The sequence below is a fragment of the Chiloscyllium plagiosum genome, chromosome 11, assembly GCF_004010195.1.
Source record: "Chiloscyllium plagiosum isolate BGI_BamShark_2017 chromosome 11, ASM401019v2, whole genome shotgun sequence".
Classification (NCBI taxonomy): Eukaryota; Metazoa; Chordata; class Chondrichthyes; order Orectolobiformes; family Hemiscylliidae; genus Chiloscyllium; species Chiloscyllium plagiosum.
In genome coordinates, this window is record NC_057720.1 from 22,589,499 (window position 1) to 22,614,737 (window position 25,239).

A 25,239-nucleotide genomic window follows, 5' to 3' on the forward strand; every position below is an offset into this window, starting at 1 on the left:
GAAGAACGCCTCATCTTCTGCCTCGGAACACTTCAACCCCAGGGCATTAATGTGGATTTTAACAGTTTCCTCATTTCCCCTTCCCCCACCTCATCCTAGCTTCTAACCTCCAGAAACTCGGTCCCCTGACCTGTCCGGACTTGTCCGACCTGCCCAGCTTCTTTTCCACCTATCCACTCCACCCTCTCCTCCCTGACCTATCACGTTCATCTCCTTCCCCACTGACCTATTGTACTCTATGCTACTCTCTCCCCCCCCCCCCCCCCCTCTAGCTTATCTCTCCACGCTTCAGGCTCTCTGCCTTTATTCCTGATGAAGGGCTTTTGCCCGAAACGTCGATTTTGCCTGTCCTCGGATGCTGCCTGAATTGCTGTGCTCTTCCAGCACCACTGATCCAGTATAAGGTATAGGAGCAGAATTAAGCCCATCAAGTCTGCTTCGCCATTTTATCATGGCTAAAATGTTTCTCAATTCCATTGTCCTGCCTTCTCTTCATAATCTTTGATCCCCTTACTAATCAAGAAGCTATCTATCTCTGACTGAAATACTCTCAATGACTCGGCCTTCACGGTCTGTATAAATTCATCACTCTCTGGCTAATACAATTCCACCTAATCTCAGCTCCAGTCACTGCACCTTCAATCTGAGGCTATGCCCTTGAATCCTAGGTTCTCCTACTAATGGAGACATCTACTTTATATCCACTCTATCCAGGCCTCGCAGTATTATCTAAGTATTAATGAGATCCCCACTCATCCTTTGAAACTCCATCAAATATAGACTCAGAGTCCTGAACCACTCCTTATATGACGAGCCCTTCATCCCGGGAATCTTTCTTGTGCTCCCTCTCCAAGGACCCACTCCAAGGCCAGCACATGCTTCGTGAGATACAGGGCCCAAAACTCTAGTTGCTTGGCAGAATTCAGTGAGGACGTCCTTATCCAACAAGTGATCTGTAACATTGACTCTATTTTTCTCCACAGATGCTGCTAGAGCTTCCAAGTTTCTCCAGGAATTTCTGGTTTTATTTCAGATCTCCAACCACTGCAGTGTATTGCTCTTATGATAAATAGAGTTAACGCAGGCCTTTGTTAAGCTTGCAGACTTCCCAATGGTACCACTGATTGCAGTCATAGACTTGGTGGTCACTTCATGTCAGCTTTAAGATATACCATAAGCAGAAATCATTTTGTGCATTTGGTGGCCAGGTGGTTTGTGACCATGTTCGGCGCATTATGAACATCCAAGATGAAAGATACCTTCATAGGATAGCAGGTTACTGTGCCATCTGTACTTCAACAAGCAAGACAGATGTGGGTTAGATTACAACACAACTAAGAGCCATTCTTTAGGGTCATGAGTAATGAATCGGGGGGCACAAGCAACACTCCTGAACAGTGTGTATCTAATGAAAGAACATAAGAGCATCAGAACTAGGAGCAGGAGTAGGCCATCTGGCCCTTTGAGCCTTCTCTGCCACTCAATAACATCATGACTGATCTTCTCGTGGCCTCAGCTCCACTTACCACCTTCCCCCCCACCACCCCCCCCCCCACCCCCCCCCCACCATATCCCGTAATTCCTTTACTGTTCAAAAAATTATCTATCTTAGCTTCAGAATCATTTACTGAGGAAGCCTCAACTACTTCACTGGGCAGAGAATTCCATGCTGCTATACAAACTCAGGGAAGCTGGTTAAATAATACTTTTGCAGACTGGACAATTTGGAGGTACTCTGCATTACTTTGGTGGAGCACATACCAAAACTTATTAACATGCTCCACACTTCACAGCTTTAAAAAATTTATTGATGCGATGTGGGCACTGCTGGCTAGGCTAGCATTTAAGACCCATCCCTATGTTGCCCTTGAGGTAGGAGTGAATGCCTTCTTGAACCACTGCATTCCATTTTGGATGGGAAACCCAAAGTATTATAAGGGAGATCAATGTGGGATTCTGACCCAGTGACACTAAAGGAATGGCAATGTGTTTCCATAACAGGATGGTGTTTGGCTTGGAGGGGAACTTGCATGCTCCCATGTATTAAGTACCTTTGTCCTTCGAGATGGTACAGGTCATGGGTTTGAAAGATACAATTGAAGCAGCCTTGGTGGACCATTTGCCATGCATCTTGTAGATGGTGCACACTGCTGCTACTTAACATTGGCGGTATAGCAAGCTTTATCATCATGAGAACATCACCCTATCCAACAGCTACACAGTGACCAACTGGGGAGGGAGTCAAGTTTACTCAGCTCTTTGAGACTGAACTACTTAAGATTCACTTATCTGACTGAGAAGCCAGTAAAACCAGCCCCAAGTCTTTATTCAGCAACAGTCCTACACTTCACATTCTCTCTGTAACTGATGATCACAGTATCCACCTAGGCCCAACGCAAACATAAAAGTCCAAACAAATAAATACTCCAAGCCAACTATATAAATCAATCCATGCGATACTGCATACTGACATCTATTAATAATTCTTCTGCATTGTTTTGGTGCCTCTTTCCATGTTCATTTGTTTGGTCATGTGCTCCCTAACCGTAGCTGCAGCAAGGCTGGTGGATGGCTGCAGATAACCTTGCAGGATGACCTCAGGCAGGTCCAGCCCAAATTTGCCCAGCGTTGGACTGCTCCATCTCGTACGGTCTAGCTGACTGTCTCGTATAAGCAAGGACATTGGTGGAGAGGAAAAATGTTGTCATCCTGAGAGAAAACAGCAGGTGTGTGTACTGCCACTTTCTCAGGCCAGTGTCTCCTCAATGCTGGCCATGTGTTGCAGCACAGATTGCTAAACTGCTATGACCCTGCAAACTCCATTAATAAGGGTGGTTTCGCTTAGCATAAGCTAGCATTAAATCGTGCTAATTTGTCACATTTTGCATGCCCCCCCCTCCAACCCCAGATGGGCAGCCACTCAACAGCATGCTTATTCCTTGCTTCATGCTATCATCATGTAAAATAACAGGAAGTGCAAAGTTAGCAGAGTGCCTACTTTGGAAGCAACAGGCACAGGATAATCCCACAGCATGATCAGTGACTGTTGAGGGGATTATTGAATTTTGCAACCTGCCTCTATCTTAAAATGTTGAGAAGAAAAGAACGATGACTGTGAGTCAGTAGCTCAGAAGGTGGTCTTACACATTTATTTCTGGGCATGTTTTTGGTAACTCTCACTCTGGGCTCTTATTTCCTCACAGTACATGCATGGGAAATTGTGCATCTTGTAAAAGATGATTTATCAGCATAGTTTTCAAAAATGCCATTTACATTTATGCAAGCTACTGACGTAAAATAACCAATATCATTTTTACATCTAATTTCTAAAATTAGATATTGATTATAAATATCGGTGATTGCAACACAGTTATTTTGAATTAAATCCAACAGGAGCTGCATCACAAATTTGTTGGCAAGTATTTTTCATAGAGGGGAGTTCTTCAACTCCACCCCAGATGGGCTCGAATAGCACCCTTATTTTGGTGTTAAAATCCTACTGTGCACTGTGCAATATCAGTAATGAATATGTTAAAAGCACTTACATAACATTCTTGCCTATGCTATTTTAACAAGGGTGTTAACCTCATCAAATTAAAGTAATTAGACATTATTAAAATATTGGACAAAGGAATTTCATACAAGCATAATAAAGTATTCATTGCAACTCATGTGGTGAAAAGGGCATGCAAGACAGTAACAACTTCTGAAGCTCCCTGTTCTTTTAATTATTGGGTTAATTGTTAATCTTCTACTAGGGCAATATTGCGAAACATATGTTATTCCTTACATCTCTAATTACATTTACTGTCCTGGAAATAACTCTCCTCTGAGTGCCTGTAGAGCACAAATAATATTAAGTATCGTAGACTGCATTTTAAAGAAACAGAGATTACATAAAAACATGAAAGTTCAATGGGGATCATCAGTCCCAAAATAAAAGAATAATGAAAATAATAAAAACAAAAACTTTGAGAAACATTGCATTTATATATAATTCCACTGTGTCCCTGAGGTATTTTGAACCACTTCACAGCCAATGAACCAAATGCACTGCACTATCTGAAAAATGCAGCAGTCAATTTATGAACAGCAAGGATCCCAATCAGCTATTCATTTATGGTCTGTAGTGTGCTTGGGAGGTGTTAGTTGAAGGGAGAACATTAGCCAACAGGACATAAAGAGAATTTTGGTTATTTTTTTCTTGCCGCCATGTGCTTTTTTTAACATTCAGACAGGTTGGATGGCACCCGCTCTAATTAATGCCCTGGGTGAAGGAAGGCATCTTCAACTGTACAGCACAGTCTTTGTGCTGCATTAAAGTGTCAGCAAAGATTATACGTTTTGATGCATAGGGATTCGAGCCTCGGATTTCCAACACCCAGAAACAAGCGATCTACTAACTGGGTCAAGTTGCAACTTAATCCATGCACAAGCAAGTCACTGGATATGCACGAATCAATATCATTAATATTGGCAGGTATTCAGGTGTACAAGGCCTAGCATAATTCTATCCTCGTCTGACTTAAATAATGTTACAAAGTTGAAAGCCTGATTAATATTCCAACAGCTTGAAGTTATGAAGCAACTAGATTTGAATCATTAGTTTACCCACAATATGTAAAGAGACCAGTTAAGAACAGAATTTCAGTATTTTATACACACAGCCATCACTTTTCCTGGATCAATTTACAGTGCAAGTTTTGTGATTCATCTTACAGCCATAGTTCTTGATTGTGAGAGTCCTCTGTGTTTGGGATACTGTTCTGTAGTGGGCGCTAGAAATACCACTGGCTGCAGGCTGAATAGCCTTATTTAGGCTAATGTTGTTATACTAAGCTAATTGCAACAGTCTCAACAATATTTTCAGTAGAAATTTAAGCAAATAGCCATAGATCCACTGCATTTGTACAGTGCTATTGACTGAATGGTGGTAAACCTTTAAGCATGTGTTCTCAAATACATGCATTAATATTTGTTCATGCCCTTTGAAAGCCCCTGAGATTCTCAATGATTGAGGAGAGCTGACACACACTCAGCACTGATCAATTATTATAAACAAAATTATGGTACAGCAAGTTTCTTTGAACAGATATTTCCCTACAGCTGTAGATAAATGCAAGAAAGGAACACATCGCTAGTTCAAAATTGCTTCTTCCAGGTGGTCTCACTACAAGTGCCAAAACTCCCACATTGCTGTGAAATCACCAGCATTATTCCTACTGTATATACTTGATGTTGAGACAGAACAAAAGCAATATGTTGCTTCAACACTGAAGGTGTAGCAAAATGGGGGTGAAATCTATTTGTCACAAAAATAATGACTGCACAAAAAGATGGCTCTTAAAATGAGGATTAAAAACTAAGCAGATATGTCTGAAAGATCAAATAGCCTTGCGTCATATTCTCCCTCATGGGAGAAGTGCTCAGACTATACAGGCTTTAAAACTGCTTTTTGTTTTAAATGAATGTGTGCTTACATTAAGTGCACTTGAAAAGTGCAGAACAGATGTGACCATGAATAGAAAATAAAGGTTTATATTTTGTTATGGAGAATGTTCATCTTATTCAAAACACTTTCCATGTTTCCTATAATACAAAGAGATGAAGAGTTTCTCAAAGCACATTGTGTTCTTCTGCAGTTGTGCATGGAAACATGAATTTTGTTGTAGTCAGACGAAATATGACCATATCCATCATGCATAAAACATTACGGCAATGAAAAACATCAGTTTGTTGTCAAAAAGCAACCAAGAACTTTTTCTTTTAAAATGATTCATCATCGAAAACAAATCAGACATATAAACTAATAGTTTTCACTGTTTTGTAAATGTCGTCATTCTTGGCTACATCCAATGCCTTGTGCATATGTCTTCAATCATTCAGTGATACCCATCAATCGCCAATGCCCCTTGCTACATGCTCTTTTCTAACATTTCTTGAGTCAAGTCAATTGATCTGTATAAAAGAGCTTGAATATGCAATATCTGCTTGTCACAGTGAAAACATGCAGCAGCATTCATTAGTGAGCCCCTAGTGCTATTAACAGCAAATTGTTGACCTAGTCTTGAGGCTAGTGCTGTTAGATTGCAATCACAGTTACCCATTTTGTCCTGTAACGCTGAGGTCAGGTATTCTCTGAAGCCACTAATAGAACATTTCTATCTTATTTATTCCATGTATTATACGAGGCACAAAGCTTCTGGAATGTTGCAAATGGTTTTTTGATTCAAATCATGTGTAAGAATTTCCATTAAGTTGCAGCAATATCTGACAAATGTATCACCTTTGGTTCAGCAACAAACATTGTAAGTGGGCCACCTAATTTTTCAGGTTTTATTCTTTTCTTGAAATCTGCTAAATGAAAAATGAATGAATTCTGTTGTAAGCAAATACTTTCTTTCTTGAGTCATTATTGTAACCAATAAACTTTAGCCTGAGAAACTGCTGTATTCTGACAACAGTACCTCTAGTGACTGAAGACATTGTTCTGAAAAATCACACGATGCAACCAATTTTACTGTTCTCCTGTAACAATTTTACTGTAACAGAAAAATTGCAAAGAATGTCCACTAAGAGCAAACTGCAGTCCATTAAGAATGGCTGGCTCAACCAATTTTGTGAAACTCAACGACACAGCTATCAGAGAGACTTCAAGAGACTTTTAACCATGCACAGCAAGCCATTCACACTCAATTATTCCACATCTCACAACTCCACAGGTGAAGTAGTTTCTTCTGAATTCCCCATTGAATTTCTTGCTAACTCACTTAGATTGAAGGCCTTCCACATGAGTATAAAGTCTGAAATTGCCCAGCCCCTGAACAACATGGGCACTGGCACATCAGTGATTCTTAAGGAACTTGGCAGGGAAGATGCAGAAAGGTTCCTTCCCCCATTATGGGAGAGTCTAGTATCTCAAGGCATAATCTCAGAAAAAGGGAGTTACCCACTTAAGACAGAGTTAAAGAATTTCTCCTCTCTGAGGACGGTGAATCTGTGGATTTCTTTACAACACAAAGGGCTGTCAAGGCTGGATCATGAAGTGTATTCAAGATTGAGGCAGATAGATTTTTAATCAGGAAGAGAAGAAAGGGTTATTGGCAAAAGGCAGGAAGGCAGTGTGAGGATTATTTGATCAGCTGCAATCTCACTTAGTGGCTGAGTGGACCTGATGTTCCATCCCTACATCTGATGGTCTTCTGGAAAGATCGGACAAATGAGACAATGTTTGAAATGTGAAATTGTGATGTCAATGCTGAGTGGCCAGAGGCCAATCTGCATCCAAATGCATCTTATTTTACAGGACAATTAGGGCTGTGATTGTTGGCAATTTCTATTACTCAAAGGTAGTCTTGGAAAAAGGTAGAATGTGGATCCTGAAAGGGGAAACAGTGCGTGCAAGAGTACTTTCTGGAACAGTATATTTCCAGTCCCACCAGGGAGCATGTTGTGCTAGATCTGGTCCTAGGAAATGAGACAGGCCAAGTGGAGAATGTCAGCATGGGGGAGCAGTGGGAAATAATAATCATAATACAATAAGGTTCAAAATTACATTGGAAAAGGATAAAAATCAGTCAATGATTAAGTTCTCAGATTGAAAAAGGGCAGGTATAGGCACCTAAATGTTGAACTGGACAAGGTTGATTAGCAACACATTTTGGTGGATAAAACAGCCAATGAAAAATGGAAGAATTTCAAAAAAGAGATGAAGAGGGTGCAAGCTGGGTACATAGCTACAAGAAACAAATTTGAAGTATCCAAAGCAAGAGTACCCTGGATGACTAAGGTTACTGATGAGAAGATAGGAGAGAAAAAGTAGGCATATGATGCACACCAGAATAATATTAGCAACAGAAATCAAGAAAAGTACCTCAAATGCAGAAGAGGCTAAGGCTGGAATAAGGAAAGCTAAGAGGAAGCATGAGGAAAGGATGGCAGGCCATGCTAAAACAAATAGTAAAAAGATTAGGGAAAGATAGGGTGGCGCACGTAAGGAATAAGCAGGGTAAGCTGCTCACTGAAGCAAATGGCATGGCAGAGGTACAAAACAAATATTTTGCTTCTGTCTTTACCAAATCAGAAGATGGTGACAATAGCCTAGTTGAAAATTTGGTAAAGACTGAAAGAACTGCGGATGCTGTAAATCAGAAATGAAAACAGAAGCTGCTGGAAAAGCTCAGCAGGTCTGTCTGCACTTGTGAAGAGAAATCAGAGTTACTGTTTCGGGTCCAGTGACACTTCCTCAGGACCTGAAACGTTAATTCTGATTTCTCTTCACAGGTGCTGCCGGACCGGCTGAGCTTTTCCAGCAACTTCTGTTTTTGAAAATGTGGGTGTCAACCAACTGAATAGTACAGTGATAAGTGAAGAAAAGGTGCTAAAAAGGCTGGCAGAACTCAAGGAAGAGGAGTCATCCGGTCCACATGGGATATACCTAAGATTGCTGAGTGAGGGAAGGGAACAGGGCAATTGACAGAACTTTTCCAGGCCTCGCTGAACACAGGATTATAAGTTAGGAACTGCAGGATTGCAAATGTGATGTCTTTGTTTAAGAAAAAGGCAAAGGATAACCTAGGAAACTACAGACCTCTCAGATTCTCTGTATAGGTTCCCAAAATAACTACCCAGCCAGTCCCATTCTCCAGGTGAAAGTGAGGACTGCAGATGCTGGAGATCAGTGTCTAGATTAGAATCGTGCTGAAAAAGCACAGCATGTCCAGCATGATCCGAGGAGCAGGAAAATCGATGTTTGGAGCAAAAGCCCCTCATCAGGAATGAGGCATTGGAGCCTCCAGGGTGGAGAGATAAATGGGAGGGGTGGGGCTGGGGAGAAAGTAGCTAAGAATACAATAGGTGAATAGAAATGGGGATGAAGGTGTTAGGTCAGAGAGGAGGGTGAAGCAGATAGGTGGGAAGGAAGATTGGCAGGTTGGACAGGTCATGAGGAGAGTGCTGAGCTGGCAGGTTAGAAATAGGGTAAGGTGGGGGGAGGGGAAATGAGGAAACTGGTGAAGTCCACATTGATGCCTTGGGGTTGAAGTGCTCTAAGGTGGAAGATGTGGCGTTCTACCTCAGTCTCCTCTATATTGGGGAGACTGGACACCTTCTCGCACAGCGCTTTAGGGAACATCACCGGGACACTCTCACCAATCAACCCCACTGCCCCATGGCCGAACATTTCAAATCCCCCTCCCACTCTGCCAAGGACATGCAAACCTGGACCTCCTCCACCGCCACTCCCTCATCACCCGACGTCTGGAGGAAGAACGCCACATCTTCCGCCTCAGAACACTTCAACCCCAGGGCATCAATGTGGACTTCACCAGTTTCCCCATTTCTCCTCCCCTGACCTTACCCAGTTCCAACCTTCCAGCTCAGCACTGTCCCCATGACTTGTCCTACCTGACAATCTCCCTTCCCATGCATCCACTCCACCCTCCCCTCTGACCTATCACCACCATCCCCACCTCCATCCACCTATAGTACTCTTAGCTACCTTTTTCCCAGGCCCACTTCCCTCCCATTTATCTCTCCGCCCCGGAGGCTCCCAGCCTCATTCCTGATGAAGGGTTTTTGCCCGAAACGTTGACTTTCCCGCTCCTTGGATGCTGCCTGACCTGCTGTGCAGTCCCATTCTCCAGCCCTATCTCTGTAGTCACTTTCCAAAATATAACCTTTTGAATCCTCCGATGGAATCCCCCTCCACCTTCTCTCCCAGGCAGCACTTTCCAAATCCTAACAATTCTCTGAGTAAAGAAGCTTCTCCTTATCTCACGCCAAACTCTCTTGTTGACAACCTTGAAAATGTGACCCCCTACTTACTGACATAGGGTATTAGGTGCCTGGAAAGTGTTGCCAGCAGAGGTAGTAGAGGCAAGCACATTTAAGTTGCATCTGGACAGATGCATGAGTAGGTGGGGAGCAGAGGGATATAGGGCGATAGGCTTAGACAGTGGATTTGGATTGGCACAGGCTTGAAGGTCCGAAGGGCCTGTTCCTGGTCTGTAAATTTTCTTCGTTCTTTGTTCTTGGGGACACCATTCTTAAAGCACAAACTTTCAAAGCATGTATTCGTTACAACATGATTCCGGCCCCATTAGTTTAAATGGCGCTGATATTACACAATTTTCTAATAACATGGGATTGCATGAGAATGGAACTAACGTGTAATAGAAGAACTGACTGTATCCTTCTTTACCCTGTCAAAACTGTTCATAATTTTGAATGCCTCATTAATGTCACCTCTTAATCTTCTCTGCTCCAAGGAGAGTAAGCCTAGTTTCTCTAATCATTCCTATAATCTCTAATCATTCATTCATTGTATTGAAAATCTCTCATCCTGGTCTCATTCTAGTAAATCTCCTTTGACCACACTCCAAGGGTTTAAAATCTTTTCTTAAATAAGGTACCCAGAACTGAAAACAATACTCCAAATGTGGTCTGACCAATGATTCCATGTACATAGATCCCTGAAAGTTGCCACCCAGGTTGATGGGGTTGTTAAGAAGGCATACAGTGTTAGCTTTTATTGGTAGAGCGATTGAGTTTTGGAATCACGAGAGCATGCAGCAGCTGTAAGAAACTGGCCGCACTTGGAGTATTGTGTACAGTTCTGATCACCGCATAATAAGAAGGATGTAGAAGCTTTGGAAAGGATTCAGAGGATATTTATTAGGATGTTACCTAGTATAGAGCGAAGGTCTTATGAGGAAAGGCTGAGGGAGTTGAGGCTATTTTTGTTAGAGAGAAGAAAGTTGAGAGGCGACTTAATTGAGACATAAGATAATCAGAGGGTTAGATAGGGTGGTCAGTGGGAGCCTTTTTCCTCAGATGGTGATGGCTAGCACAAGGGGACATAGCTTTAAATCGAGGGATTATAGCTGTAGGACAGATGTCAGAGGTAGTTTCTTAACTCAGAGTAGTAGGAGTGTGGAACATACTGCATGCAACAGTAGTGGAGTTGCCAACTTTAAGATCATTTAAATGGTCATTGGATAAGCAAATGGATGAAATAGTGTAGGATAGACAGGATTCAGATTGGAACAATCACTGCAATCAACACGGCAAACTAGCAAAGGCAAGCGATTCACATTCCATTAACCTGCTTTTGAACTTGGGTAGTAGGCATTGGCTGCACCATTCCTGGAAACACTGCAATACCAGGCTGATACATGGAGGGGACAGAGCAAGCCCTTAAGCCATCTCCCTGCTCCAAAAATCCATTTAATACAAACACTCCCACGTTCGGGAGATATCAGCGATTAAACTGATAAGAACAGAAACTACACATATTCCGAGCCAAAAGGCCGAGAAGGATTCAGATTGGTTCCACAGGTCGGCGCAACATCAAGGGTCGAAGGGCCTGTACTGCGCTGTAATGTTTTATTCTATTAGTAGAGATGCAACATCCCTTCTTTGCTTTAAAACACTATGCCTCTATTTACAAACTCAAGGATCCTATAAGCTTTCTTAACAACTGCTTCAACTTTCCTGGCCACCTTCCGAGAATCAGATACATGTAAGGGGAAAACACAGAGTTCAATCAGTGGTCTGGTCATGCATCAGTTGGGGCTGTGCTTCCACCTCGATCAAAACAGTGGGCTAATGGTCTTAGGGGTCTGCTCACTGAAAGTCAAGCCAGGCTATCAGGCATTGGGTCGGACATTTGAGGAAGACAGTTGTGTAGACTGGTGGCAGGATGCCAGAATTGAAAGCAGATATTTCTATATTTATGAAGAGACTAATTATGAAAAAAGCAAGTAAACAGACAAAGATGGGAGACAACATGCATTGAAGGACATGGGTTCCTGTGATAGGTGGGAGCTCCACTTCATGCGCTCTATGCTGCTTGCCACTCATTTTGTGCATCTGGTCCCTGCTGTCACCATGCAGTAAGATTAGATCCACAGTCTGATGAGTCAATATTGGCAAGGTTTATTGAAAATAACTATATACAAAAGACAGTAAGAGATGGTATCTCTGCATTCTGACTGACACAGGTCCCATCAGATGCCTATTAAACATAGTCATTGTCCAGCCTCCACCACTTCCTTTGGCAGATCGTTCCAGAGACAAACCACCCACTGCATGAAAAAGTTGCCCCTCAGGTCCCTTTTAAATCTTTTCCTGTTCACCTTAACCCTGTTCCCTCTAGTTTTGGACTCCCCTACCCTGGGAAAAATACCATGGCTGTTCATCTCTCATGATCCCTCCTGTCCCTCATGATTTTATAAACCTCTATAAGGTCATCCCTTAGACTCCCAAGCTCCAGGGAAAATAAAGGCTCAGCCTACTCAGCCTCTCCCCATCGTGCAAACCCTCCAATCCCAGCAACATCCTTGTAAACCCTTTCAAGTTTAATAACATCTTTCCTAAAGCAGAGGGACTAGAATTGAATGCAATATTTGAAAAGTAGCCGAACCAATATCCTGTACAGCTGCAACATGGCATCACAACTCCTATACTTAATGCACTGTCCAATGAAGGCAAGCATGCTAAACATTACCTTCACCACCCTGTCTACCTGCAACTCCACTTTCAAGGAAGTATGCACCTGCATCCCTAAATCCCTTTGTTCAGCAACAATCCCCAACCATTAACTGTATAAGCCTTGCCCTGATTTGCCTTACCAAAGTGCAGCACCTCACATTTATCTAAATTAAACTCCATCTGCCACTTCTCAGCCTATTGGCTCATCTGATTAAGGTCCCATTGTACTCTGAGGTAACCTTCTTCACTGTCCAATACACATCCAAGTTTGGTGCCATCTGCACACTTACTGACCATTCCTCCTCTACTGACATCCAAATCATTTATTTAAATGATGAAAAGCAGTGGGCCCAGTGCCGATTCTTGTGGTACACCGCTGGTCACAGGGCTCCAGTCCAAAAACCAAAGCTCCACCACCACCCTTTGTCTCCTACCTTCAAGCCAATTTTGTATCCAATTGGCTAGATCCCCCTGGATTCCCTGTGATTAAACCTTGCTAACCTGTCTCCTATGCGGAAAATTGTCAAATGCATTGCTGAAGAACATTTTGATGTCTTGCCTTTACCAATCTTCTTTGTCACATCTTCAAAAACTTAATCAAATTAGTGAGAAACATTTTCCCACGCACGAAGCCATGTTAACTATGTCTAATCAGTCCTTCCCTTTCCAAGTGCATGTAAATTCTGTCCCTCATAATCCCCTCCAACAAAGTATCCATCACTGACATCAGGCTCACCAGTGTTTAGTTCCCTGGCTTTGGCTTACTACTTTTCTTCAATAATGGCACCACGTTAGCCAACCTCTACTCTTGTTGCACCTCACGTGTGGCTACTAATAATGTAAATATCTCAGCAAGGGGCCCTTGACCTCCTCTTCTGTATTATAGATACTTTTCAAGATATCGCAATTTATTTCGCCAAGTTCTCTCACTTTTATATCCTTCTCCACAGTAAATATATATACGAAACCCTTGTTTAGTATTTTACCCATCTCCTGTACTTCCACACGTCAGCTGCCTCGTTGATCTTTAAGCAACCCTAATCTCTCACTAGTTATTCTTTTTCCCTTAATGTATTTGTAAAATCTCTTGGATTCTCCTCAACCCTATTTGCCAAAGCTATCTCATGTCCCTTTTTTCTTCTCCTGATTTCCCTCTCAAGTATACCACTACTGCCCTTATTCACTTCTAGGGATTCACTCGATCCCAGCTGTCTATATCTTTCATATGCCTCCTTTTTTTACTTGACCAGAACCTCAATTTAATTAATTATTCAGCATTCATTACACCTACCAGTCTTGCCCTTTGTACTAACTGGGACATTCTGTCTCTGAACTCTCATTATCTCATTTTTGAAGGCCTCTCCCTTTCCAACCATCCCTTTACCTGCCAATAGCCTCTCCCAAAATTGACCTGAAATTTCTTGCCTAATAACGTCAAAATTCAATTTCCTCCAATTCAGAACTTTAACATTTAGGACAGGTCAGTCTTTTTCCATCACTATTTAAAACTAACAGAATTTTGATCACTGGCCCCAAAGTGCTCTTCCACCAATACCTCAATCACTTGCCCTGCCTTATTTCCCAACAGACGTTCATGTTTTGCTCCTTCTCCAGTAGGTATATCCATATACTGAATCATGCTCTGTTACACACTTAACAGATTCCTCTCCATCCTAGCCCCTAACACTACGGCAGTCTTAGTCTACGTTTGGAAAGTTAAAATCTCCTACAATTACAATCCTGTTATTCTTACAGATATTTTGAGATCTTCTTTCATATTTGCTTCTCAATTTCCCTCTGAATATAAGGGGGCCTAGAGTACAATCCCAATAAGGGGATCATTCTTTTCCTTTTTCTCAATTTCATCTATATAACTTCACTCAACATTCTTCCTGAGTGAAGCTGTAATGTGATCCTTAATCAAAAACACTGCTGTCCCTCCTCTCTTGCCCCCTTTCTATCCTTCCTATAGCATCTATACTCTGTGCAGTCTGAGAACATCATGGTATAGCTCATAGCTATTCTTAAAGTAATAATGTGGTTAAACCTTTACTCTATAAATGCCCTTTATTCAGCGCCATCCTCAGAGATGACATCAAGTATCTAAAAACAACAAGATTCCATCAATGCAAATACATGGAATATTTCTCTCTCATCACTGTGGATTTGATTGGCAACATTGCCAATATTCAATAATTCTGGACTATGTGAATTATAGATCATTGAAGGATAATTTCTTCCAGTGAATAATTGTTTATAATATCACTGTCACCGAGGCAATCAAACACAAGGCACCCTTAAATGTTTCAGGTAAAGATTTGTTCCTGAAATGGCAAAACATTACAATTTGAAAACATAGAAATGCCAGTAGAAATGAAACATATTTTTCCTCATCTGGTGTGATAAAAACAGAGCCTAGAGGACCAGAAAAGCTCCACGGGACACACACTATAACTCCAGACTGTTGCCAGACACATTTTCCCCTTTCACTCTGATGTCAACATCCATTTCTCTAGAGTTAATATAAAGCCCTCAGCTACTATTCTTGACTGCTTCATTTTGCTCTAACTGGTTCATTGTCTTTGGTTATATTCCTGATGGAAGGAACAAACCAGAGTCAGTCTTACTTGGGATAAATTTTTTCTCAGATTGAAAGGTTACGAGTATGAATCTCCTGACTCCACTCTCCCAATGTGTCAGCTAAGTACCTTTCTTATGCTGAGGTATTTTCGAATTTTCAGAAATATTATTGCACATCTCTAGAGCAGATGGGAACTTGAACCCAGATCTCCTGCCTCAGAGGTAGGGTCACAACCACTGTTCCACAAGCACCCTTTATATTTACACCATTATGTATCCAATTAATGTCCTCCACCTCCACTTAACCTCAACTGACAAAATTAACACTCAGTGCCAGACTGGTTCCTGTAATGTGAAGGCTGATTGTTTTTGATGACTCAAGTTCCGCCATCATGTGGTCCTCTCACTCTCAAGCCTGGTTTCAGCCTGAAAATAGGCACAAAATAACACATCTCGACATCCACATCTGCATTTCGTGATCCAGCCACTTTATTAGTGCAGTCATCACCACAACCCACCATAGATGTATGATTGTGGGTTCTATATTAATTTGAAGTAAAATCTTAGTATATCACTATAATTATATTTTTAAACAGCTTAATTTGAATTTCTGCTCGACAGACAGTTAGCTTAAAAGTAGCTATTTGTGAAGAACTGGTCTTGCTCACTTAAACAGCCTAAATGTATGAAGGAGTCTTGGTTGAAACAACTGAACTATAACATCTAAATAAAAATGATGTACTTTGCACAGAGGTTAGTTTGATAACACATTAGATCAGTAGAACAGAACAACCATATTTTGGAAAGTCACATAAAGCAAAGAACTGCAGATGCTGGCAATCTGAAACAAAGAAAAACAGAAATTGCTGGAGAAACTCAGTAGGTCTGGGAGCATCTTGGACTGTTTTCTCTTCATAACTCCTGCCAGATCTGCTGAGTTTCTTCAGTAATTTCTATTTTTGTTTTTCTTTTGAAAAAAACACCCTGACATTCTGCTAGAAACTCTTGATTTTAAGTGCATTAGTTTCTTGTAATATATAAGTGGATATGGTCATCATGGTAGTAAATGATAAGAAGATGCAATATGATTTGTATAAGTTTTCTGACTCTAAGAGGATGTACCATTTATTCACACAGTGAAACATTAGTTCCCGGGACTTACAGAATAATATAATCAGTTTAGCCAAATGACTGCAGCTACGGAGATAGTGTTACACCTGATGACATTCATCTTAAGCCAAAGGAAAGAGTTAACTTGAACTATATCCTCACAAGGAATGGGAAATTTTCGAAATTAGAAATGTGAGTTGGAAACTCAATTTTTTTTAAAGCACAGTTATACTTTGACTTCTGCGGTGTTATTTTCTGATACATGGTTCAATGTACCAGCACTGTGAAGAATGGCATAATCTGTGCTGAAAACGGGGAAGGAATATTGGGCCTTTAGGTTAAGAAAGTTTAATGTTATCTTCCTGGCTTGTTTATGTTATGTATTTATCAGATCTTCCTCAATAAATTCCATTTGATTCATAAATGCTGGTTATTTGTATTTATTTAGGTCAATCACAACTAAGGACATATTGCTATAAATAAGACTTTGGAATTTAGATTATTTAAGTAAAAGGGTTTTAGACTTTAAGATTCCTAAACCTTATACTGGCTGATTTCCACAAGTAGTCCATGGCAAAAGCTATTTAAACAGCAGTTATAGTCACACCATATTATGTATATGCTGCTTGACTACTGGTCACACGGTTTGTATAACAGGCATCAGGATTGAGCCCCAGTGCAAAATACATTTTTGTGTTACATTTACAGTATGTTGGATTGAGAAAATGAGGATTACAGATGCTGGAGATCAGAGTCAAGATTAGAGCGGTGCTGGAAAAGCACAGCAGGTCAGGCAGCATCTGAGGAGTACGAAAATCAATGTTTCGGGCAAAAGCCCTTCATCAGGAATGAAGGGCTTTTGCCCAAAATGTTGATTTTCCTGCTCCTCAGATGCTGCCTGACCTGCTGTGCTTTTCCAGCACCGCTCTAGTCTTGAGAAAATGTTGAACCCAGTTCATCTCAAAGAGAACCTTAAGAGTAGCCACTTGAGACAGGTACTGGAGATCTTATAAAAATGAAAATGCACATAAGCACAAACTAGAGTCTTCAGAAAACAGATTGCTGAGGCTCTAATTCAGTTTAAATATGTAAGTGGGTAATTTCTAACAACAACACAGTTTTTCAATGGAGTAGCATTTGCTATCAGGCCTTATTAAATAATTTTGATGACGATTGATTTATTGTCACATGTACCGAGGTACAGTGAAAAGATTTGTTTTTGAGCAGTTGCAATTCCACTGGGTACGATTCCTGGTTCTTTCTGTCAGAATTGCAATGGTAGCCTCCCACAGGCAGGTGAAAAGAGTCTCATTACCTTCATGTTAAACGTTGGCTTGCCCACAGCTCCACCATTTCGCACTATATCGATGCCCAAAGCCACTCCAATTGATGTAATCACCAGTCAAACATACACCAGTTCTGCTAATCTGAAGTTACAAGTCCAGAACTTCAGCTTAGCACGTGCATTATTTAAATGGAGTTGTTACTGCGTTAGTAGGAATGGCCATCAACTCTGAGAATTTGACTCACCTCAGTTTTAATGATTTCTTCAGCATAGAATTTTTAAAGTTTTTTTTTAGTTGGTATTTTCTCTACCTACCCTTCCAGCTGCCTTCTGATTCAAAATAGTACAAATGTTACGTAAAAACCACAGATGGAGAAATAAAGACAGACGAAGTGAGACAATGAGAAAAGAGAGACAGTGTGTATAAAACAACTTAAGAAGTATGCAAGGGAAAGAGAGATGAGGACTGAAGTCTACACAAAGACAGTGGGGAAATTTGGAGAAGTAATGATCATGCAAGTAAGGTGGTGTTTGGTAGGGTAGGGAGATGTTGGAGGGAGGTAGTGTGTGGTGGGAGTTCAAAGGGATTTTGCCCTTAACATCTCTGACAATCCTGGCAGCCTTGTTACATGCTGTGGGCTCCCTCCCAAAGCTGGTGAAGTATCAGTGAATGAAAGAGCTCCTAAATAGACCATTAAAGGATGTTGACAGACCTAGGGGAAGATAGGCAACTCACCACATCTGATTAAGCCCAGCAGAGGCAGGAAGGTCATGAGCATGGCAACTTCTACCCTCTCCTCATCCTATACTGCACCCTACATCTCCCAGAGACATGCCAGATGACAGACATAAAATTTCAGCAAGGGAAAGAGAAATGATCAAAGCAGATGGAGGAATAGATTGAATGTACATGTGGGATAAACTGATGAAGCAGCAAAAGGAAATAAAATAACTGTAAGAATCAACAAAGGTAAATGAAGTGTTATAAAAGCAAATTACTGCGGATGCTGGAATCTGAAACCAAAAGAGAAAATGCTGGAAAATCTCAGCAGGTTTGGCAGAATCTGTAAGGAGAGAAAAGAGTTGACATTTTGAGTCTAACTGACCCTTTGTCAAATGAAGTGCTATGATGGCAGCTGATGGCAATGCTGACAAGCCAGATTCCCAAGAGAAATCTGGCTAGGTAGATTGTAAGTTTTAGTTTTGCACTTAGCTTGTTGTGGCGTTCAGGCACGAGCATGTTCATGCCAGGCTGACAGAGTTCTTTCAACAAAAGATCTGTGTTTATTATACAAAAAAAACTCTCTATAAAAGACAACATAGAAAGATCTTAACATAAACAAAAGAAAAAGAAAATTATCAACCATTTCCTCAGCAAAATCCTTTACAGTCACTCAATGCAGGTGAAATTCCATTCCTATCCCAGCAGTTTTCTCATTTAAATTATTCTTTTGGGTTCTGATAACTTGGATCTCTCCTCAATTCTGATGGCCTGGACTCCTTTTCAGTTCTGACAGCTTGAGGATTTACACAAAGTTAGAAAAACTTTCCTTCTACAATGATTTCTTCCTAATTCAATCTATTAGTAGCCTCTGTCTATTTGATTTCTCCTATATGTTGTTAAAATTCAACTTCATAAATGTTTCGTCAAGTCAGCTGACACAATCATTAACTTAAGTTACATACTTACTGGGAAATTTTGTTTGAACGCACAATTTGAAGTTACTTTATGACCTCATAAAAAGTCACTTTCACAGAATTAAAATCAATGTTTATTTACCTTCATTTGAAAGTCCAAATTCCTAAATGATAACAATATATTAGATTCCCTACAGTGTGAAAACAGGCCCTTCTGCTTAACCAGCCCACACCGACCCAAAGAGTAACCCACCCCCCTCTGACTAATGTACCTAACACTATGGACAATTTAGCATGGCCAACTCACCTGACCTGCATATCTTTGGACTGTGGGAGGAAACCCATGCAGAGGATGTGCAAACTCCACACAGACAGTCCCCTGAGGCTGGAATCGAACCTGGGATCCTGGTGCTGTGAGGCAGCAGTGCTAACCACTGAGCCACCATGCCCTCCACATGAAACATAACCATATAAGAAAGAATTCATGAGCGTGGGAGAGTTTAGCTCTATTCATTCATGGCACATGGGCATTGCTGGCTGGCCTTGGTTGCTCTTGAGGAGACATGCTGAGTTGCCTTCTTGAACTTCTGTCGTCCATCTAGTGTTGATACACCCAGAATGCCCTCAGGGAGAGAGTTCCAGGATTTTGATGCAGCAACAATGAAGGAACAGCAATATATTTCTAAGTAAGAATCGTGAGTGCTTGAAGGGAAATTTGTAAGTTGTGGCATTCCCATTTATATATCAAGAATTTTATTTGCCATTTGTCAGCCCAAAACTGGATATTGTTTAGGTCTTGCTGCAAATGGACATGGACTGCTTCAGTATCTGAGAAGCTATGAACAGTGCTGAACATTACATATTCCATTACACTGATGGTTGTCAATGAACAGAAACTAGTGCAAAAATATAACAAAACCAGGAAGTATATAGAGACAGAATATATAGGAGAGTTGGAAATAGACAGGATAAAGATCACAATATAGAAGCAAAAAGAGATGCAACATAAATAAAAGAAGCAATTGGAGATAGAAGAAATAAATAAAGGTGGGAGAAGGAGAGAAATGATAAAAATAGAATGGACAAAGAGAGAGAGAGAAAAAGAAACAAAGACAATGAGAGGGACGATGCAAGAGGAAGTGTGAAACCCAGGAGGAGAAAAAACATTGAAAGTTAAATGGAGAATGAAAATGAGCATGAAAGATCCAGAGACAGAAAACTACACAACCACCCAGAAAGGAAGAGAGAACGACTCAACATTCAGTGAAAATGGTGAAGAATTTCCATATCTATTGAAATATCATACTAGTCCTACCAAATCAGCAAAAATATTTAAATCCCTAAATAGTACATTTAAAAAGATAGCACCAGAAGCAAAATTTCAACACTTTATAACTGACTAGTACTTTCACTTTCACAAACCAGGCAAAAGAGGCAAATTAGTTATTTTAGTCTCCAGTAGCACTAGAGTTTGTATGTGGATGTAATAAATTATCGAAGAAAAACACTACAGTTCCTGCTGTGCTTTTCTTATTATTCCATGGAAAACTGTATTATGGTCTTGTGCTGATTAGTACATCACCGCAAGACGGCAGGGACCACATAATTTCAATTATAGTAAAAATAAAAGATGTCTTTAATCAAGCGATTCATGTCAACTTTGCCACTGCAGTACGAGTCAAATTGAAAATGCGATCCAAAATAGTATTCCTTAAAATCAACTGTAAAACAGTTTCCATTTCAATTTTAAAAAGTTATTTTGCAGCATTTACACAAAGAGCATATTTTCTGTATTTTTGTTTTCATATTTACAGTCTGTTTGAAATGAAAAAGGAAGACTTTGCGATATACAAATATATGAAATGTCAGTCAAATGACCAAAGTACTTTCAAATTTAAAGGCCTTCAGAAACAAATGTAATTAGAATACGGTGCAAATTAATGTTAAATTAGCATAAAGACTCGTAGAATTAGGCATCCCATTTAAACATATTTCTGAGGTTTGACTTCTTAGGATTCCTTGCTTGTCTGCCCTGCAGTAAATCTTCATAGCGTACCAGATCAGAATAAAGCTCAGCGTTACTTGAAAACGCTGTTTGCAATAACAGCTGGTGATCTCTTGAAACAGGTCTTAGACCTATTGTTGTACGTTGAAACATACAGAGAACTAGTATTTTACTTAGTAACTTTATGTATAAATGACTTATAGATATGTACTATAGACAGAAATAATGAAAAAAATGCAGCCATCAATTCAAAGGTTTTATTTTACGGTACAATTCAGCAAACTGTGATGTTTAACTTCGGCTGAAAGCACACACATAATGCTTCATGTCCAGACTTATTTTTTCTGCCACATTGTGAAACAAGATAGGGAAGACAGTCTTCGGATTGGATGAGTGAGAAAATAGGCCAGCATCATAAACAAGTTGGCATCTGGGGGAACAAATGTTAACTTCAAAGAGCAAGTAGGTTTGAAAGGGAGCGGATGGTTAAAAGCTCTAAAATTGGCAACCTATCAGACATCTCCAACCCTCCAGCTTAAGCAGTTAACTGTAGCACGTTTGGCCGGGTGTGAAAAACTGCCTAAATTTGTCGGTTGCCAATTCAATGATGCCAAGCAATAATTAACAGCTATGTTAACAGGGTCTTTCAATTTCAACTGTGGGTGCATGAGTTTCCCAGGCTTTCTGAAACTCACCAGCATAAGCGAGTCAAGAACACAGCAGCAATTAAGGATGCTGAATAAATTGGAGGCAAAAGAATCCCTAAAGCACTGCAGCCTGATTTCAGCTTCTTTGCCTAGGTTCTGTTCAGAAATCTTGTCCTCCTTTTGAAGTTAATTCTACTGCATTGGAGCAGATTTGGCTTGATTGTGGATTTTTGAGGCTGATCACCATTTTCAATTTTCGATATATCACCCGAATGGATGCCACCTACACTGCTCGATTTCAAACCTCAAATGATCCAGATCAGCAGCAACAAAAATAACTTGAGCAGCAAGTGTGGCCACACTATGCTACCGACAGATCTACTCCTCCACAGGAGAAAGAGGATGAGTACAAGATTTAGAATTACAGCACAGAAGGAGCCCACTTAAGCCAGACTTGTGTGTGCCATTCTCTGTGACAGCAACTCAGGTAGTTCCACTCCCCTTGCTGCTTCCCTCCAGCTCCACGATGGTTTTTCTCTTCAGATAATGATTCAATTCCCTTTTGAAAGTCACAATGTAATCTGTCTCCACAACAGTCTCAAGCAGTACATTCCAGATTCGCACCATTCTCTTAACAGGAAAGTATTTTCTCATGTCACCTCTTGTTCTTTTTACCAATCACCTGAAATCAGTGTCAGCTGGCTCTCAATCCTTCCACCAATAGAAATTCTTTCTCCCTATCTGTAGCATCCAGACCTCTCGTGACTCCTAATGTCTCTATCAAATCTCCTCATGAACTTCTCTAAGGAGAGCAATCCCAGCTTCACCATCCTATCCACATAACTGAAGTCCTTGTCCCACTAATCTTTTTTGCACCCTGTCTAATATCTACACGTCTTTATATAAGTGTGGTGCTCAGACTGGGCATAATGGACCCACTCCTCCAAATTGAAGGTAATTGTGGAGACATAGACAGTGTTGTTTGCTAGGACTTTGCGGACATCCTGACGCAGCTGACTAAACAAGAATTGCCTTGAAAGTTTAAACTTCTATTGGACAATGACCTAGCATCTGGAACCATGGAAAAGAGTTAGAGTCGGAGACTTCAGAGTGTTCTGACTGACTTAAACTAATTGACTACTCAGAAAAGGTTAGAAGAATTACAATCTCACTTCAGGAAATGAATCAAACCACCCCCAACCAGCACTGACTACCTCCAAGAATACCAAGATGTCTCCACTTGCTGTATTCTCTCCATCCTCCCATGACACCTGGTTCCTGTCACAGAACTTGATCAACCCTCTCCTCCTGAGACTCTCCCATGCACACAAACTTACAGGATACCTCCAGTCCTCAAGACCCCATTCCCCTAACCTGCCCAGTGTACTCAGACATTGCATACCACCCACACTCATAACCCACCCAAACAGGCCATCTCACTCGCACCTTAGCCCCATCTCCTACCCTAGCTGGCACCTAGTCCCTCATATACCTGGCACCCTAGCCCCCAAATGCCACACTATTTATTCACCCAGCTGGCACTCTGACTGTTTCACAGGACACCCTGTAATCCCCCATCCCCTCCAACACTCTATCTGTTCGCTCACATTGCACTCCAGTCCCTCAATGATCTTTGTTGTCAAAGTGGTTTCAGGACTTCAAAATTTGGAACACAGTAATGTTGAAAAAGGGATATGGTTTCACCTCTAACTCTCTCCATGGCTTGCCACATCGACATCTGACCGAGACTGCACTGCTTCAGCTGAGATGGCTCCTTGTGATAAAAGTTGATTTGAGAACATTTATAAATGTATGATTTTGTTCTGAATCGGAAGTAAGTTTTCTGACCCTGATCAGAAGAACTCAGCTAATATTCCAGTTGCGGCTAAATCAATGCTTTATAAATATTCACCATAATGTATGTTCTTTTGAACTCTATTCTTCTATTCATAAAGCTCAAGATCCAATATGCCATGATAACTATTTTCTCAAAATCTTTTATCTCCTTCTATGATTTACTTGAGGATATACTGCCAGGTTATTCTGCTTTTGGTCTGCCTTTTGAATTATACATTTAAATTTTATTGTGAATATGTATTTATATTTAAGGATTATCTAGAAAATAACTGGAAGATTTTTGAATGGTTTGGGCATCCATTGGACTGAAAGGAGATTTTACCATGCAATTTTTGGGTGTGTAATGTATATTATAAGCCAACTACAGATTACTGAAAATCAAGGTACATCAGTGAAATCAATAAGAAAAGCTTTTAAGGAGACAAATGATGGGCTTTCTTGCCTTAAATACTGGGACAAACCTAGCTTAGAGAGTACTCGGGACACTGGTCTAATAGTTGCGTAGCAACACTCTTTGTCTTGGTGTTCTAAAAGACGCCCCAGAAGTCGGTCGGTTTCTGTCTCTCTCTCTCTATCTCTCTCTGCCTCTCTCGTCCAGTGAAAATATATAGCGAGATCTCAGTTATATGTAAGCATAATACAGTTGTAACAATGGATGATTTTAATTTTCCAAACATTGACTGGGGCTGCCACAGTGTTAAGGGTTTGGATGGTGAAGTGTGTTCAACAAAATTTTATTTTTTAATGTTTGGATGCTCCTACTAGAGCAGGAACAAAACTAGACCTTCTTTTGGGCAATAATGCAGCGCAGGTGACTGAAATAAAAGTAGGGGAACACTGGGTCTCATGATTATAATTCTTTTAGTTTCAAAATGGTTATGGAAAAGGATAAGCCTTCCATAAAAGTTAAAGATTTTTATTGGAGGAAGGCAAATTTTGATGGCATGAGACAAGAACTTTCAAAAGTTAACTGGAGTAGAGTGTTTGTGGGTAAAAGGATACCTGAAAAGTGGAAGGCTTTCAAGAGTGTGTTGATGAGAGTTCAGAAACATAATGTTCCTGTCAGGGTGAAGGGTAAGACTGGTAAGATAAGAGTCATAGAGTCATAGAGATGTACAGCATGGAAACAGACCTTTCGGTCCAACCCTTCCATGCCGACCAGATATTCCAACCCAATCTAGTCCCACCTGCCAGCACCCAGCCCATTTTCCTCCAAACCCTTCCTATTCATATACCCATCCAAATGCCTCTTTAATGTTGCAACTGTACCAGTCTCCACCACTTCCTCTGGCAGCTCATTCCATACACGTACCACCCTCTGTGTGAAAAAGTTACCCCGTAGGTCTCTTTTATATCTTACCCCTCTCACCCTAAACCTATGCCTTCTAGTTCTGGACTCCCCAACCCAGGGGAAAGACTTTGTCTATTTACCTTTTCCATGCCCCTCATAATTTTGTAAACCTCTAGAAGGTTACCCCTCAGCCTCCAATGCTCCAGGGAAAACAGCCCCAGCCTGTTCAGATTCTCCCTATCCTCCTATTTTCTATGTCTCCATGAGGCAAGGACCTTTATTTTCCACACTGAGAAATGTTCCTCACCCACTTTCGCAGAAGGTGGGACTAGTT

The 25,239-nt window shown here is 40.8% G+C and overlaps 1 protein-coding gene and 1 non-coding gene across 4 annotated transcripts in view; both read right to left on the bottom strand.

The window, feature by feature from the left end:
* Positions 1-25,239, bottom strand: part of LOC122554210 (dihydropyrimidine dehydrogenase [NADP(+)]-like) — a 735,384-nt gene that overhangs the window by 511,063 nt on the left and 199,082 nt on the right. The window lies entirely within an intron of this gene.
* LOC122554813 lies at positions 11,130-11,321 on the bottom strand. The gene has a single exon (XR_006313098.1). It is a non-coding gene; the product is annotated as a U2 spliceosomal RNA (small nuclear RNA).